The sequence below is a fragment of the Lepus europaeus genome, chromosome 3 (assembly GCF_033115175.1).
Source record: "Lepus europaeus isolate LE1 chromosome 3, mLepTim1.pri, whole genome shotgun sequence".
Taxonomy (NCBI): domain Eukaryota; kingdom Metazoa; phylum Chordata; class Mammalia; order Lagomorpha; family Leporidae; genus Lepus; species Lepus europaeus.
Genome location: NC_084829.1, coordinates 96,380,825 through 96,395,378, shown reverse-complemented (window position 1 = coordinate 96,395,378; position 14,554 = coordinate 96,380,825). Strand labels below are relative to the sequence as shown.

General features: G+C 39.2%; 1 non-coding gene across 1 annotated transcript; it reads right to left on the bottom strand.

Annotated features, from left to right (window-relative positions):
* Positions 1-12,199: 12,199 nt before the first annotated feature.
* On the bottom strand, positions 12,200-12,325 carry LOC133757273 (small nucleolar RNA ACA64). The gene has a single exon (XR_009865644.1). It is a non-coding gene; the product is annotated as a small nucleolar RNA ACA64 (small nucleolar RNA).
* Positions 12,326-14,554: the final 2,229 nt, after the last annotated feature.

Sequence of the window (14,554 nt, the reverse complement as noted above, 5' to 3'; positions counted from 1 at the left end):
TGTCCCGGTTACCCCCTTCCAGGCCAGCCCTCTGCTATGGCCTGGGAGTGCAGTGAAGGATGGCCCAAGTCCTTGGACCCTGCACCCCATGGGAGACCAGGATAAGCACTTGGCTCCTGCCTTTGGATCAGCGTGGTGCACCGGCTGCAGCGTGCCGGCCATGGCAGCCATTGGAGGGTGAACCAACAGCAAAGGAAGACCTTTCTCTCTGTCTCTCTCTCTCTCTCAATGTCCACTCTGCCTGTCAAAAATAAAAAAAAATGAAATCTTGGAAATGAAGAATTCAACAGAACAAATAAAAAATGTAGTGGAAAGCCTTAACAGCAGAATTGGTGGCCAGCGCTGTGGCTCACCAGGCTAATCCTCCACCTGCGGCACCAGCACCCAGGGTTCTAGTCCTGGTTGGGGTGGCGGATTCAGTCTCAGTTGCTCCTCTTCCAGTCCAGCTCTCTGCTGTGGCCCAGCAAGGCAGTGGAAGATGGCTCTGCACCCATATGGGAGACCAGGAGGAAGCACCTGGCTCCTGGCTTCAGATCAGAGCAGTACGCCGGCCATAGTGGCCATTTGGGGGGGTGGACCAATGGAAGGAAAATCTTTCTCTCTGTCTCTCTCTTTCACTGTCTAACTCTGCCTCCCCCCAAAAAAACAAACAAACAAAAAAAACAAAAACAAAAAAAAAACCAAAACAAAAAACAAAAACAGAATTGGTGAAGCAGAAGAAAGAATATCTGACTTAGAAGACAAATTGTGGCCGGCGCCGCGGCTCACTAGGCTAATCCTCCACCTTGCGGCGCCGGCACACCGGGTTCTAGTCCCGGTCGGGGCACCGATCCTGTCCCGGTTGCCCCTCTTCCAGGCCAGCTCTCTGCTGTGGCCAGGGAGTGCAGTGGAGGATGGCCCAAGTCCTTGGGCCCTGCACCCCATGGGAGACCAGGAGAAGCACCTGGCTCCTGCCATCGGATCAGTGTGGTGCGCCGGCCGCAGCGCGCTACCGCGGCGGCCATTGGAGGGTGAACCAACGGCAAAAGGAAGACCTTTCTCTCTGTCTCTCTCTCACTGTCCACTCTGCCTGTCAAAAATAAAAAAAAAAAAAAGAAGACAAATTGCAGGAAATTGTATAGTCAGACCAAAAACAACAAGAGGAAATTAGAAAACTAAAAACAAAACAAAACAAAACAAAACAAAAACCACTGTTGGGGAGCTAGAGGATGCTATCAAATGACCCAGCATATGGGTTCTAGGAGTTCCTGAAGGAGCAGAAAGAGAAAGGATTAGAAATCCTTTTTAGTGAAATAATAACAGAAAACTTCCCTAATTTAGAGAAAGAAATGGACATCAAAGTACAGGAAGCACATAGAACTCCTAATAGATATGACCAGAAAAGATCTTCATTGTGACACATTGTAATCAAACTCTCCACAGTAAAACATAAAGAAAAGATTCTAAAATGTGCACAAGAGAAATGCCAGATTATTTTCAGAGGATCTCAATTAGACTCACAGCAGACTTCTCATCAGAAACTCTACAGTCTAGGAGAGAATGGTGAGATATAATCCAAGTCTTAAGAGAAAAAGAACTTTAACCTAGAATACTGTACCTTGCAAAGCTCTCATTTATTAATGAAAGCAAAATAGAGACCTTCCATAGCAAACAGAAATTGAAAGATTTTTTTACCACCTATTCAGCCTTGCAAAAGACGTTTAAGGATGTGCTGCACACAGAAACACAGAAACAGCGTCATCATTATGAAAAAAGGTAAAGGAAGAAAATCTCCCGGGAAATTACAAAGAAATCCAAAGTAAAAAATAGGAATATTTATGGATATATGGCAGGGCAAAGTTGTAACTTATCAATACTCACTTTGAACGTAAATGGCCTCAACTCTCCAGTTAAAAGACACAGACTGGCTGATTGGATAAAAAAAATAAAATCTACCTATTTGTTGCCTAAAAGAAATAGATCTCACCAACAAAGATGCATGCAGACTGAAAGTGAAAGGAAGGAAAAAGATAATTCATGCTAACAGAAACCAAAAAAAAAGCTGGAGTAGCCATCCTAATATCAGACAACATAGACTTTAACACAAAAACTGTTAAAAGGAACAATGAAGGACACTATATAATGATTAAGGGATCAATTCAACAGGAAGATGTAACTATTATACATGTATATGCACCTAATTACAGGGCACCAGGCTATTTAAAAGCAATGCTAAAGGATCTACAGGGAGACATAGAATCAAATACTATAGTAATGGGGGACTTAAATACCCCACTTTCAGCAATACTCCACAGATCAACAAGACAGAAAATCAGCAAGGAAACATCAGATTTAATTGACACTATTGACCAAATGGACCTAACTGATACCTACAAAACTTTTCATTCTACAGTTGCAGAGTATACATTCTTCTCATGAGTCCATGGAACTTGCTCTAAGGTTGACCACATGCTAGGCCATTAAGCAAGTCTCAGCAAATTCAAAAAAATTGAAATCATACCATTCGTCTTCTCAGACCACAATTGAATGAAGCTGGAAAATGGCAAATCAGAAATCTCTAGAACATATGCAAACACATGGAGATTGAACAATATACTCCTGAATGAACAGTGGATCACAGAGGAAATCAAGAGAAATCAAAAAATTTCTGGAGACAAATGAAGATGACAATGCAACATATCAAAACTTACAGGGTACAGCAAAAGCAATGTTAAGAGGAAAGTGTATAGCAATTTGTGCCTACATAAAGAAATTTGAAAGGCACCAAATAAATGAGTTATAAATGTGTCTCAAGGATCTAGAAAAACAGCATCAAACCAAAACCAAAACTAGTAGGAGAAAATAAATAATAAAAATTAGAGAAGAAATAAACAAAATTGAAGCAGGTAATACAAAAGATCAGCAAAACAAAGAGCTGGTTTTTTGAAGAAATAAACAAAACTGACACACTATTGGCCCAACTAACCAATAAAAGGAGAGAGAAGACCCAACTTAATAAAATTGGAGATGAAAAAGGAAATGCAATGACAGACACCACACAAATAAAAAGAATCATCAGAAATTACTACAAAGAGCTGTATGCCAACAAATATGGAAGCCTAGAAGTAAAGGATCGATTCATGGACACATAAACCTACCTAAGTTGAATGGTAAAGACATAGAAAACCTAAACAGAGCCATAACCAAGAGAGAGAGATTGAATCAATTGTAAAGAACCTCTCAACAAAGAAAAGCCCAGGACCAGATGGCTTCACTGCTAAATTCTGTCAGAAATTTAAAGAACTAACTTCAATTCTTCTCAAGCTATTCTAAAACAATCGAGAAGGAGGGATTCCCCCCGAATTCATTCAATGAAGCCAGCAACACCTTAATTCCTAAAACCTGAAAAGATGCAACTGAGAAACAGAACTACAGACCAATTTTTCTGATGAACATAGATGTAAAAATCCTCAACAAAATTCTAGCCAATTGAATCCAGCAACACATCAGAAGATTATTCACGGGCACCAAGTGGGATTTATCCCTGGTATTCAGGGAAGGTTCAACATTTACAAATCAATCAGAATGATACATCACATTAACAAAGTGAATGTCGGAGGCCACCCGACAAACCACACGGAGACACGCAGCACTCAGTCAGTTCATCACCATGTTTATTGCCTCATTGCGTTCCAGGCCAAAGTAGGGGGCCCGGCGATGAGGGACTGGAGGCAGTCTCCCTAAGGAAACCCTTCAGTCTCCAGCCCTGAGCACACAGAAAGACAGGGATATATACCCCAGACCTCATACAGATAACATTCATTGTGTGCAATCATGCATAGCACAGGAATAGAGCAAGTTTACAAAGTAGCAATGATCAGGGTACAAGCTCTGCAGATAGAGCAAAGAACATCATAAACCTTCATCAGAAGTCACATCCTGCCTGCAGGAATGTGGGATGAAAAATCTTGTGCCTTCAGCCTTCAGGACAATAAGCACAGGAAACAGGATTAGATAAGGGACAGCCTCAGCCTGCTGCATCTCATGTCGGGCCAGGGCCACTGGCCCCAACAAGTGAAGAACAAAAAACATATGATTATCTCAATAGATGAAGAGAAAGCATTTGATAAAATACAATACCCTTTTATGATAAAAACTTTAAACAAAATGGGAATAGAAGGAACATTTCTCAATACAATCAAAGCACTTTATGACAAACCCATGGCCAGTGTCCTACCGAATGGGGAAAAATTGGAAGTATTTCCACTGAAGTCTGGAACCAGAAAAAGATAACCATTCTCATTGTTGCTTTTCAATATAGTCCTGGAAGTTTTAGCCAGAGCCATTAGACAAGAAAAAGAAATCAAAGGGATACAAAATGTGAAGGAGGAAGTCGAACAATCCCTATTTACAGATGACATGGTTCTTTATTTAGGGGATCTGAAAGACTCCCCTAAGAGACTATTGGAACTCTTAGAAGAGTTTGGAAAAGTAATAGGATATAAAATAAACATACAAAAATTAATAGTCTTTGTATACACAAACAATGCCATAGGTAAAAAAGAACTTCTAAGATTGATCCATTCACAATAGCTACCAAAACAATCAAATAACTTGGAATAAATTTAACCAAGAAAGTCAAAGATCTCTACAATGAGGATTACAAAATATTAAAGAAAAATAGACGATACAAAAAATGGAAATATCTTTTATGCTCATGGGTCAGAAGAATCAATATCATCAAAATGTCTACTTCAAAAGCAATTTACAGAATCAACATGATACCAATCAAAATACCAAGAACATTCTTCTCAGATATAGAAAAAATAATGCTGAAATTTATATGGAACTAAAATAGCCAAAGTGATTTTGTACAACAAAAACAAAGCCAGAGGCATTACAATACCAGATTTTAAAACATACTACAGGGCAGTTATAATCAAAACAGTGTGGTACTGGTGTAAAAACTGATGGTTAGACCAATGGAGCAGAATGGAATAGAAATGCCAGAAATCAATACAAGCATGTACAATCAACTTATCTTTGACAAAGTAGCTAAAATCCATCCCTGGTGTGAGGACAGTCTCTTTGACAAGTGGTGCTGGGAAAATTGGATTTCCACATGCACTGGATTTCCAAACCATGCACAAAACTTCACTGAAAATCGATGCAAGACCTAAATCTATGACCTGATACTATCAAATTATTAGAGAACATTGGGGAAACTGCAAGACATTGGCATAGGCGAAGAGTGCAAGTCCAAGAGTTAAAGTGTTATTTTAGGCACATTTTACCAGCTTTTAAACTGATCATATGGTCTCTTGGAAAATGTCTTGAAACCTCATTTAACATTTGGGGTTTCACTTTCCAATTTATGTGGCTTATTCTTTCTTATAATGGAACATTGAAATGAAGCGTTCCTAACACATTTTTCAATTTTTAAAATTTTACTTAAGTTACATAAGCTTAATATATTTCATATGTACAGATTTAGGAAAATAGTGGCACTTTCCCCATACTTTCCATCCCACCCACACTCCAACCCTCACCAATCTCCCCACATCTTTTTCACAAATCAGTCAATGTGATACACCACATTAACAAACTCCAGAAGAAAAACCATATGATTATCTCAATAGACGCAGAGAAAGCATTCAATAAAATACAACACCCTTTCATGATGAAAACTCTAAGCAAACTGGGGATGGAAGGAACATTCCTCAATACAATCAAAGCAATTTATGAAAAACCCATGGCCAACATCCTATTGAATGGGGAAAAGTTGGAAGCATTTCCACTGAAATCTGGTACCAGACAGGGATGCCCACTCTCACCACTGCTATTCAACATAGTTCTGGAAGTTTTAGCCAGAGCCATCAGGCAAGAAAAAGAAATTAAAGGGATACAAATTGAGAAGGAAGAACTCAAACTATCCCTCTTTGCAGATGATATGATCCAAAGAACTCTACTAAGAGACTATTGTAACTCATCGAAGAGTTTGGCAAAGTAGCAGGATATACAATCAATGCACAAAAATCAACAGCCTTTGTATACACAGGCAATGTCATGGCTGAGAAAGAACTTCTAAGATCAATCCCATTCACAATAGCCACAAAAACAATCAAATACCTTGGAATAAACTTAACCTAGGAATTTAAAGATCTCTATGATGAGAATTACAAAATCTTAAAGAAAGAAATAGAAGAGGATACCAAAAAATGGTCATTCCAATTCAATCCCATCAAGGTGGCATGAACCAATGCCATCTCACTAGTCTAAGTGATCAATTTCAGTTCACAATTGATCACACTGAAAGGTCTAAGAGTCAAAAGGATCACACAAACAAGACAAGTGTCTGCTAATACTAACTGGTAGACTAAAAAAGGGAGAGAACGATCCAACATGGGAAACAGGATACACAGCAGACTCATAGAATGGCAGATGTCCTAAACAGCACTCTGGCCTCAGAATCAGCCCTTAAGGCATTCTGATCTGGCTGAAAAGCCCACGAGAGTATTTTAGGCATGGAAAGCCAAGACACTCTGGAAAAAAAAAGAGGACCTAAATGAAAGATCTCTGTGAGTGAGATCCCAGTGGAAAGAACGGGGCCATCAAAGAAGGAGGTACCTTTCTCTGAAGGGAGGAGAGAACTTCCATTTTGACTATGGCCTTGTCTAAATAAGATCGAAGTTGGTGAACTCAAAAGGTTTCCATAGCCTTGGCAACTCATGACAAGAGCCTAGGGTGATTACTGATGCCATAAACAAGATTGTCAATTTGTTAAGTCAACAACAGGAGTCACTGTGCACTTACTCCTCATGTAGGATCTCTGTCCTTAATGTGTTGTTCAATGTGAATTAATTCTATAACTAGTACTCAAACAGTATTTTATACTTTATGTTCTGTGTGGGTGCAAACTGTTGAAATCTTTACTTAATAAATACTAAATTGATCTTCTGTATATAAAGATAATTGAATATGAATCTTGATGTGAATGGAAAGGGAGAGGGAGCAGGAGTTGGGAGGATTGCAGGTGGAGGGAATTTATCGGGGGGAAATCCATTGTAATCAAAGATATTTTTACAAAGATCTATTTTCATTTTACTTGTTGATCATATAGTTAATCTACTCTAAGTAAAAGAGTTCAAAAATAGTATGAAGAGAAAAAATAACACTGCTCCTCAATGGAAGCGACAAGGAGTATAAACAATCATCAAATCACAAAATGTCAATTTCATTCCAATATATTACATTTCAGGTACTGTATTAGTTATCTCAGATCAGGGAAAGAATATGATATCTGTCTTTTTTTGGCACTGGCTTATTTCACTAAGTATACTGGTTCCAGTTGTGTGCATCTTGTTTCAATAGCCAGGATTTCATTTTGTTTTTACAGCTGAGTAGTACTCCATAGTGTATATATGCACCATAAGGTCTTTATCCAGTCAGCAGTTGATGGACATCTGGGTTGATGCCATATCTTAGCTATTGTGAATTGTGCTGCAATGAACATGGGGGTACAGGTAATCCTTTCTTGTGCTGATTTCTTTTGGTTTGGATAAATTCCCAGGAGTGGGATGGCTGGATCATATAGTAGGTCTATATTCAGACTTCTGACTCCATACTCTCTTCCTTAGTAGCTTTACCAGTTAACATTCCCACCAACAGTGGATAAAGTACCTTTTCCCTCACATCCCCACCAGCATTTGTTGTTTGTTGATTTCTACATGAAAGCCATTGTACCTGGGGTGTGGTTAAACCTCATTGTGGTTTTGATTTGCATTTCCCTGATGGCTAGTGATCCTGAGAAATCATGTGTCCGTTAGACATTTGAATTTCCTCTCTTGGAGAAAGGCTGTTCATGTCCTTTGCCCATTTCTTAACTGGATTGTACGTTTTGTTGTTGTTGAATTTCTGGAGCTCCCTATAGATTCTAGATTTCAACTGTATCAACTGCATAGTTTGCAAATATTCTCTCCCATTCTGTCAGCTGCCTTTTCACTTTGCTGAGTGTTTCTTTTGCAGTGTTGAAACTTCTCAGCTTGATGCAATCCCATTTGTCAATTTTGGCTTTGATCGCCTGTGCTTCTAAGATCTTTTCCAAGAAGTCTTTGCTTATGCCAATGTCTTGCAGAGGTTCCCAAATATAATTTGATGGTATTGGATCAAAGATTTAGATCTTTTATCCATTTTGAGTGGATTTTTTGTAAGGTGTAAGGTACAAGTCTAGTTTCACACTTCTGCACATCAAGATGCAGTTTCCCCAGCACCATTTGTTGAAGAGACTGTCCTTGCTCTAGGGATTGAGTTTAGCTCTTTTGTCAAAGATAAGTTGGTTGTAGATGCGTGGACTTATTTCTGGAGGTTCTATTCTGTTCTGTTGGTCTACAAGTCTGTTTTGTGCCAGTTCCAGGCTTTTTTTTTTTTTTCTATAACTGACCTGTAGTGTGTCTTGAAATCAGGTATTGTGATGCCTTCTGGTTTTTTTTTTTTTTTTTTTGTATAAGATTGCTTTAGCTATTTGGGGTCTGTTGTGTTTCCATATGAATTTTAGCATGATTTTTTCTAGATATGCAAAGAATGTCATTGGTATTTTGATTGGGATCACATTGAATCTGTAAATTGCCTTTGGTAGCATGGACATTTTGATTATATTGATTCCTCCAATCCATGTACATGGAAGATTTTCCCATTTTTAAATATCTTCTATTTATTTCTTTAATGTTTTGTAATTTTCATTGTAAAAATTTTTGACATCCTTGGTTATATTAATTTAAAGCTATTTCATTCTTTTTGGAGCTATTGTGATCTAAAAGTTCTTTCTCAGCCATGACATTGTCTGTGTATACAAGGGCTATTGATTTTTCTGCGTTGATTTTATGTCTTACCACTTTACTATACTCTTTTATGAGTTCCAATAGTCTTTCAGTGGAGTCTTTTGGATCCCCTATATATAGAATCATGTCATCTGAAAATAAGGATAGTTTGATTTCCTCCTTTCCAATTTGTATCCCTTTGATTTCTTTTTCTTTCTTGATGACTCTGGTTAAGTCTATATTAAATTTTTAGGTCTTTGATCTATTTTAAGTAGATTTATTACCAGGGCTATATTAAATAGCAATGATGAGAGTGAGTATTCTTGTCTGGTTCTGGATCTTAGGGGGAATGCTTCCAGCTTTTCCATTCAATAGGACACCGGCTGTGGGTCTCTCATAAATTACCTTGATTGTGTTAAAGAATGTTCCTTCTATACCCAATTTGCTTAAAGTTTTCATCATGAAAGTGTGTTGAATTTTGTAAAATGATTTCTCTGTATCTACTGAGATAATCATATGGTTTTTGTTCTTTACTTTGTTAATGTGTTGTATCACATTGGTTGATTTGTGAATGCTGAACCATCACTACATATCAGTGATAAATCCCACTTGGTGTGGGTGAATGATCTTTCTGATGTCTTGTTGGATTTGATTACCTAATATTTTGATGAGGATTTCTGCATGTATGTTTATCAAGATGTTGATTGATAGTTCTCTTTCTCTGTTACATCTTTGTTCTGGGTTAGGAATTAAGGTGATGCACACTTCATAGAAGGAGTTTGGGAGGAATCCCTCCCTCTCAATTGTTTTGAATAGCTTGAGAATAATTGGAATTAATTCTTCTTTGAATGTCTGATAGAATTCAACAGTGAAGTCTTACAGTCCTGGGCTTTTATTTGTTGAGAGGGTATTTGTTATTGATTCAATTTCCCTCTTGGTTATGGATCTGTTTAGGTTTTTTATGTCTTTATGACTCAATTTTGATAGATTGTATGTGTCTAGGAATCTATCCATTTCTTCCAAGTTTCTGAATTTGTTGTGGTAATTTCTGATGATTCTTTTTATTTCTGTGGTATTTGTTGTCACATTTCCCTTTTCATCTCTGATTTTATTGATTTGGGTCTTCTCCCCCCCTTTTTTTTTTGGTTACTTTCACCAGCAATGTATCAGTTTTTATTTTTCAAAAAAACCAGTTCTTCATTTCACTGATTTTTGTATTGTTTCTTTGGTATCAATTTTTTTTAATTTCTTCTCTAATTTTAATTATTTCTTTCTTCCTACTAATTTTGGATTTGGTTCGTTGTTCTGTTTATAGGCTTTTGAGATGCATTGATAGCTCATTTATTTGGTACTTTTCCAATTTCTTCATGTAGATACCGATTGTTATAAACTTCCCTCTTAACATTGCTTTTGCTGTATCCCATAAGGTTTTTTTTTTTTTTTAACATTTATGTATTTTATTGGAAGGCAGAGTTAGAGAGAGGCAGAAGAAGAGAAAGAGAGAGAGAGAGAGAAAAAAAGAGAGAGAAAGAGATCCTCCACCTGATACTTCACTCCACAAGTGTTTGCATTGGCTGGAGCTGGCCAATCCAAAGTCAGGAGACAGAAGTCTCCTCCAGGTCTCCCATGTGGGTGCAGGGGTCCAAGTACTTGAGCCATCCTCTACTGCCTTCCCAGGCTATAGTAGAAAGCTGGATTAGAGATGAAGCAGCTAATATTCGAACTGGCTCCCATGTGGGATGCTGGCACTGCAGGCTGTGGCCTTACTGCCATGCCACAGTACTGGCCCCTCTCATAAGTTTTGATAGGATGAATTGTCATCTTTATTTGTTTACAGAAATTTTTTGATTTCTCTTTTGATTTTTTCTATGATCCACCATTCAGGATCATGATATTCATTCTCCATGTGTTTGCATATGATGTAGAGATTCTTGAGTTCTTGGTTTCCAGCTTTATTCCATTGTGGTCACAAAAGATGCATGGTTGTTTTTTATTTATTTATTTATTTTTTAATTTGCTGAGACTTTCTTTATGTCCTAGCATATGGTCTATCCTACAGAAAGTTCCATGTATTCTGCCACTGTAGAGTGAAAAGTTCTTTAGATACCCATTAGGTCCATTTGGTCTAAAGTGTTGATTAATTCTATGGTTTCCTTGCTGATGGCCTGTCTTATTGATTTGTCTATTGCTGAATGTGAGGCATTGAACACCCCAATACTATTGCAATGGAGTTTATGTCTCCCTTTAGATACATTAACATTTCTTTTAAATAGGCTCTCTGGAATTTGGTGCATATACATTTATTATAGTCACATTTTTGTGTTGAAATGATCCTTTAATCATTACATAGTGCCCTTCTACATATCTTTTAACAGTTTTTATGTTAAAGTCTATTTTGTCTGACATTAGGATGACATTTTTGGTTTATGTTAGTATGAAATATCTTTTTCCATCCTTTCACTTTCAGTCTGTGTGTGTCTTTGTTGGTGAGATGTGTTTCTTATAAGCAGCAAATAGATGGGTCTCATTTTTAAACCACTTAACCAGTCTGTATCTTTTAACTGGAGTGTTGAGGCCATTTACATTCAAGATAACTATTGATAAGTAGTGACTTTGCCCTGCCATTTTCCCATAAATATTCCTGTTGTTTACGTCAGATTTCTTTTGTACTTTTACTGGAGGATTTCCTGTCTTCTCATTCTTTCATAGTGATGGCTATCTTTCTGTGTTTCTGTGTAGCATATCTTTAAGTATCTTTTGTAAGGCTGGACAAGTGGCAACTAATTCTTTCAATTTCTGTTGGTTATGGAAGTTTTTAATTTCATCTTAATTCATAAATGAGAGCTTTGCAGGTACAGCATTCTGGGTTAACAGTTTTTTTTTTTTTTAATGACTTGGACTGTATCTCACCATTCCCTTCTAGCCTGTAGGGTTTCTACTGAGAAGCCAGTTGTGAGTATAATTGGATTTCCTCTGAAAGCAATCTGACGTTTATCTTATGCACATTTTAGAATCTTTTCGTTATGACTACAATGTGCTGTAGTTAACATCTCTTCAGATCACATCTGTTAAGAGTTCTGTGTGCTTGGGGCCAGCTCTATGGCACAGCGGGTTAATGCCCTGGCCTGAAGTGTTGGCATCCCATATGTGTGCCAGTTCGAGACCCGCTGCTCCACTTCCTGTCCAGCTCTCTGCTATGGCCGAGGAAAGCAGTAGAAGATGACCCAAGTCCACACGCTCGGTGGCTAGTGTCAAAGGGCCTTGAAGTGTTTGCTGCCAAGTTAATGAAATGCTTACATCCATTAAAATAGCTGTACTTCCTGTTACAGACCAGATCTCATTGGAAACCTCCTTTTACAGCTCAGAAACATTGTGGAGCACTTTTTTTTGGGGGTGGGTGGGGCACCTGTCGGGTCCAGGTCTCACTTCCCCACACCAAAGCAGTGGGAGGTGAGCTGTGGCCCCTGGTGGCTCTAGGCGCAGAATCTCACCCGCGGCCATTGCCAAGGCCGGGGTGATTTTCAACCAACACTGTTGGAGAGCATTCTTAAAACACTATAGGTAGAGCTCTGGGGAGTTTTGCTCATGGTTTAAGAAGAGTCACAGCCTCAACAGTTCCTTCAGAAAGAGAGACAAAGCCCCAGGGGAGCAGAGCGCATAGGATTGTCAGAAATGCCGGCAAGAAGACGTGCCTGCTCGGTCGGAGTCCGCGTCCGTGCACTTAGAACGGCGACGCTCCTGTTGGCTCAGCCCCTGCCGTTCTGCTGTTGCACTTTATCCTGTGTGTGTGTGTGTGAGGTTCCCACAAGTCACGTGCACTGTACTTTATGTCATTTACAAACTTACCCTGCAGCATAAAGACGAGTGGACGTGGCTCGAGGTGACCTAAGTGGAACAGCTTCCCCCGCGTGTGTTCCGTCATGGCCCGGGGCCCACGTAATTGTTTATACGTTCAACTTAAAGCAAGTGAGCGCAAGCTTGTTAGGAATGTGTGGAACGGGAGATGAGAAGTGGTTTGTACTCTTTTAAAATGAAATAAAAATCTTCCAGCTATGCCCTAGTCAGCTATTTCACAGTACCATTTTTACTTGGTTAACAATGTACATTTTGATAACCTGTCAGGAATGAATAAAGTATTTTTATTTAAAGGTGAAAAAAAATAAAAAAGATGACCCAAGTCCTTGAACCCCTGCACCCATGTGGGAGACCTGGAAGAAGCTCCTGGCTCCTGGCTTCGGATCGGCGCAGTTTCAGCTGTTGCGCCATTTGGGGAGTGAAACATCGGGTGGAAGACCTCTCTCTCTCTCTCTCTCTCTCTCTCTCTCTCTGTGTGTGTGTGTAACTCTGACTTTCAAATAAATAAATAAATCTTTTAAAAAAAGGAGTTCTATGTGCTTCCTCTACTTGGACATCTCTTTCTTTCTCCAAATTGGGGAAGTTTTCTGTAACTATTTCACTAAACAGGCCTTCTAGTCCATTATGTCTTTCCATATCTTCAGGAACTACTAAGACACATATGTTGAGTCACTTGATAATATCTCATAAATCTCCAACACTGTTTTTAAATTTTCTATGTTATTCTTTCTTTCTTTTTTTTTTATTTTTTTGTTTGACTGTAAGATTTCCAAAGATTTGTCTTTTCTGTTTGGATATTCTTTCTTCTACCTCAACAAATCTGCTGTTAAGGCTTTCCACCACATTTTTTTCTTTGATCTATTGAATTCTTCATTTCTTTTTTTTAAGACTTATTTTATTTATTTGAAAGACAGAGTTACAGAGATAGGTAGAGACAGAGAAAGAGGTCTTCCATCTGCTGGTTCATTCCCCAACTGGCCGCAATGGCTGGAGCTGCGCTGATCTGATGCCAGGAGCCAGGAGCTTCTTCCAGGTTTTCCATGTGGGTGCAGGGACCCAAGGACTTGGACTATCTTCTACTGCTTTCCCAGGCCACAGCAGAGAGCTGGATCAGAAGTGGAGCAGTCAGGACTCGAACTGGTGCCCATATGGGATGCCAGCACTGCAGGTGGTGGCTTTATTTGCTGGCCCCTTGAATGTAATTCTTATACAACTCAGCCAAATGTTGAAAGCATTATTAGGCTTTTCTTTTTTTTTGGACAGGCAGAGTTAGATAGTGAGAGAGAGAGAGAGAGACAGAGAGAATGGCCTTCCTTCCGTTGGTTCACCCCCCAAATGGGCACTGCAGCCAGTGCGCTGTGCCAATCTGAAGCCAGGAGCCAGGTGCTTCCTCCTGGTCGCCCACGCGGGTGCAGGGCCCAAGCACTTGGGACATCCTCTGCTGCCTTCCAGGGCCACAGCAGAGAGCTGGACTGGAAGAGGAGCAACCGGGACAGAATCCGGCACCCCAACCGGGACTAGAACCTGGAGTACCAGTGCCACAGGTGGAAGATTAGCCTAGTGAGCTGTGGTGCCAGCCTACATTATTAGGCTTTTAAGCCTTAGGTGGTGGTATTCCACTTGCTTAGTTATTGCCATTGGTAATCACGGGACAAAGAGATACATATTAAAGGGTGAGTTTCTCTGGGTTTGTGGATTCTTGAGATTCGTTCTTAGTATTTAACAAAAGATCTCAATGATTGCAATTATTAGTTTCTATGTGGTAAGTTTAAAGAAGGTACCTTTTACATAGAGGTTGGAGCAAAAAACTAGGGAAGCAAAGCTTTGATGTACTTTACTATAATTTTGATACCCAGTACACACTTACACACACGTGCATATGTGCACAAATCTCTTCTCCCACT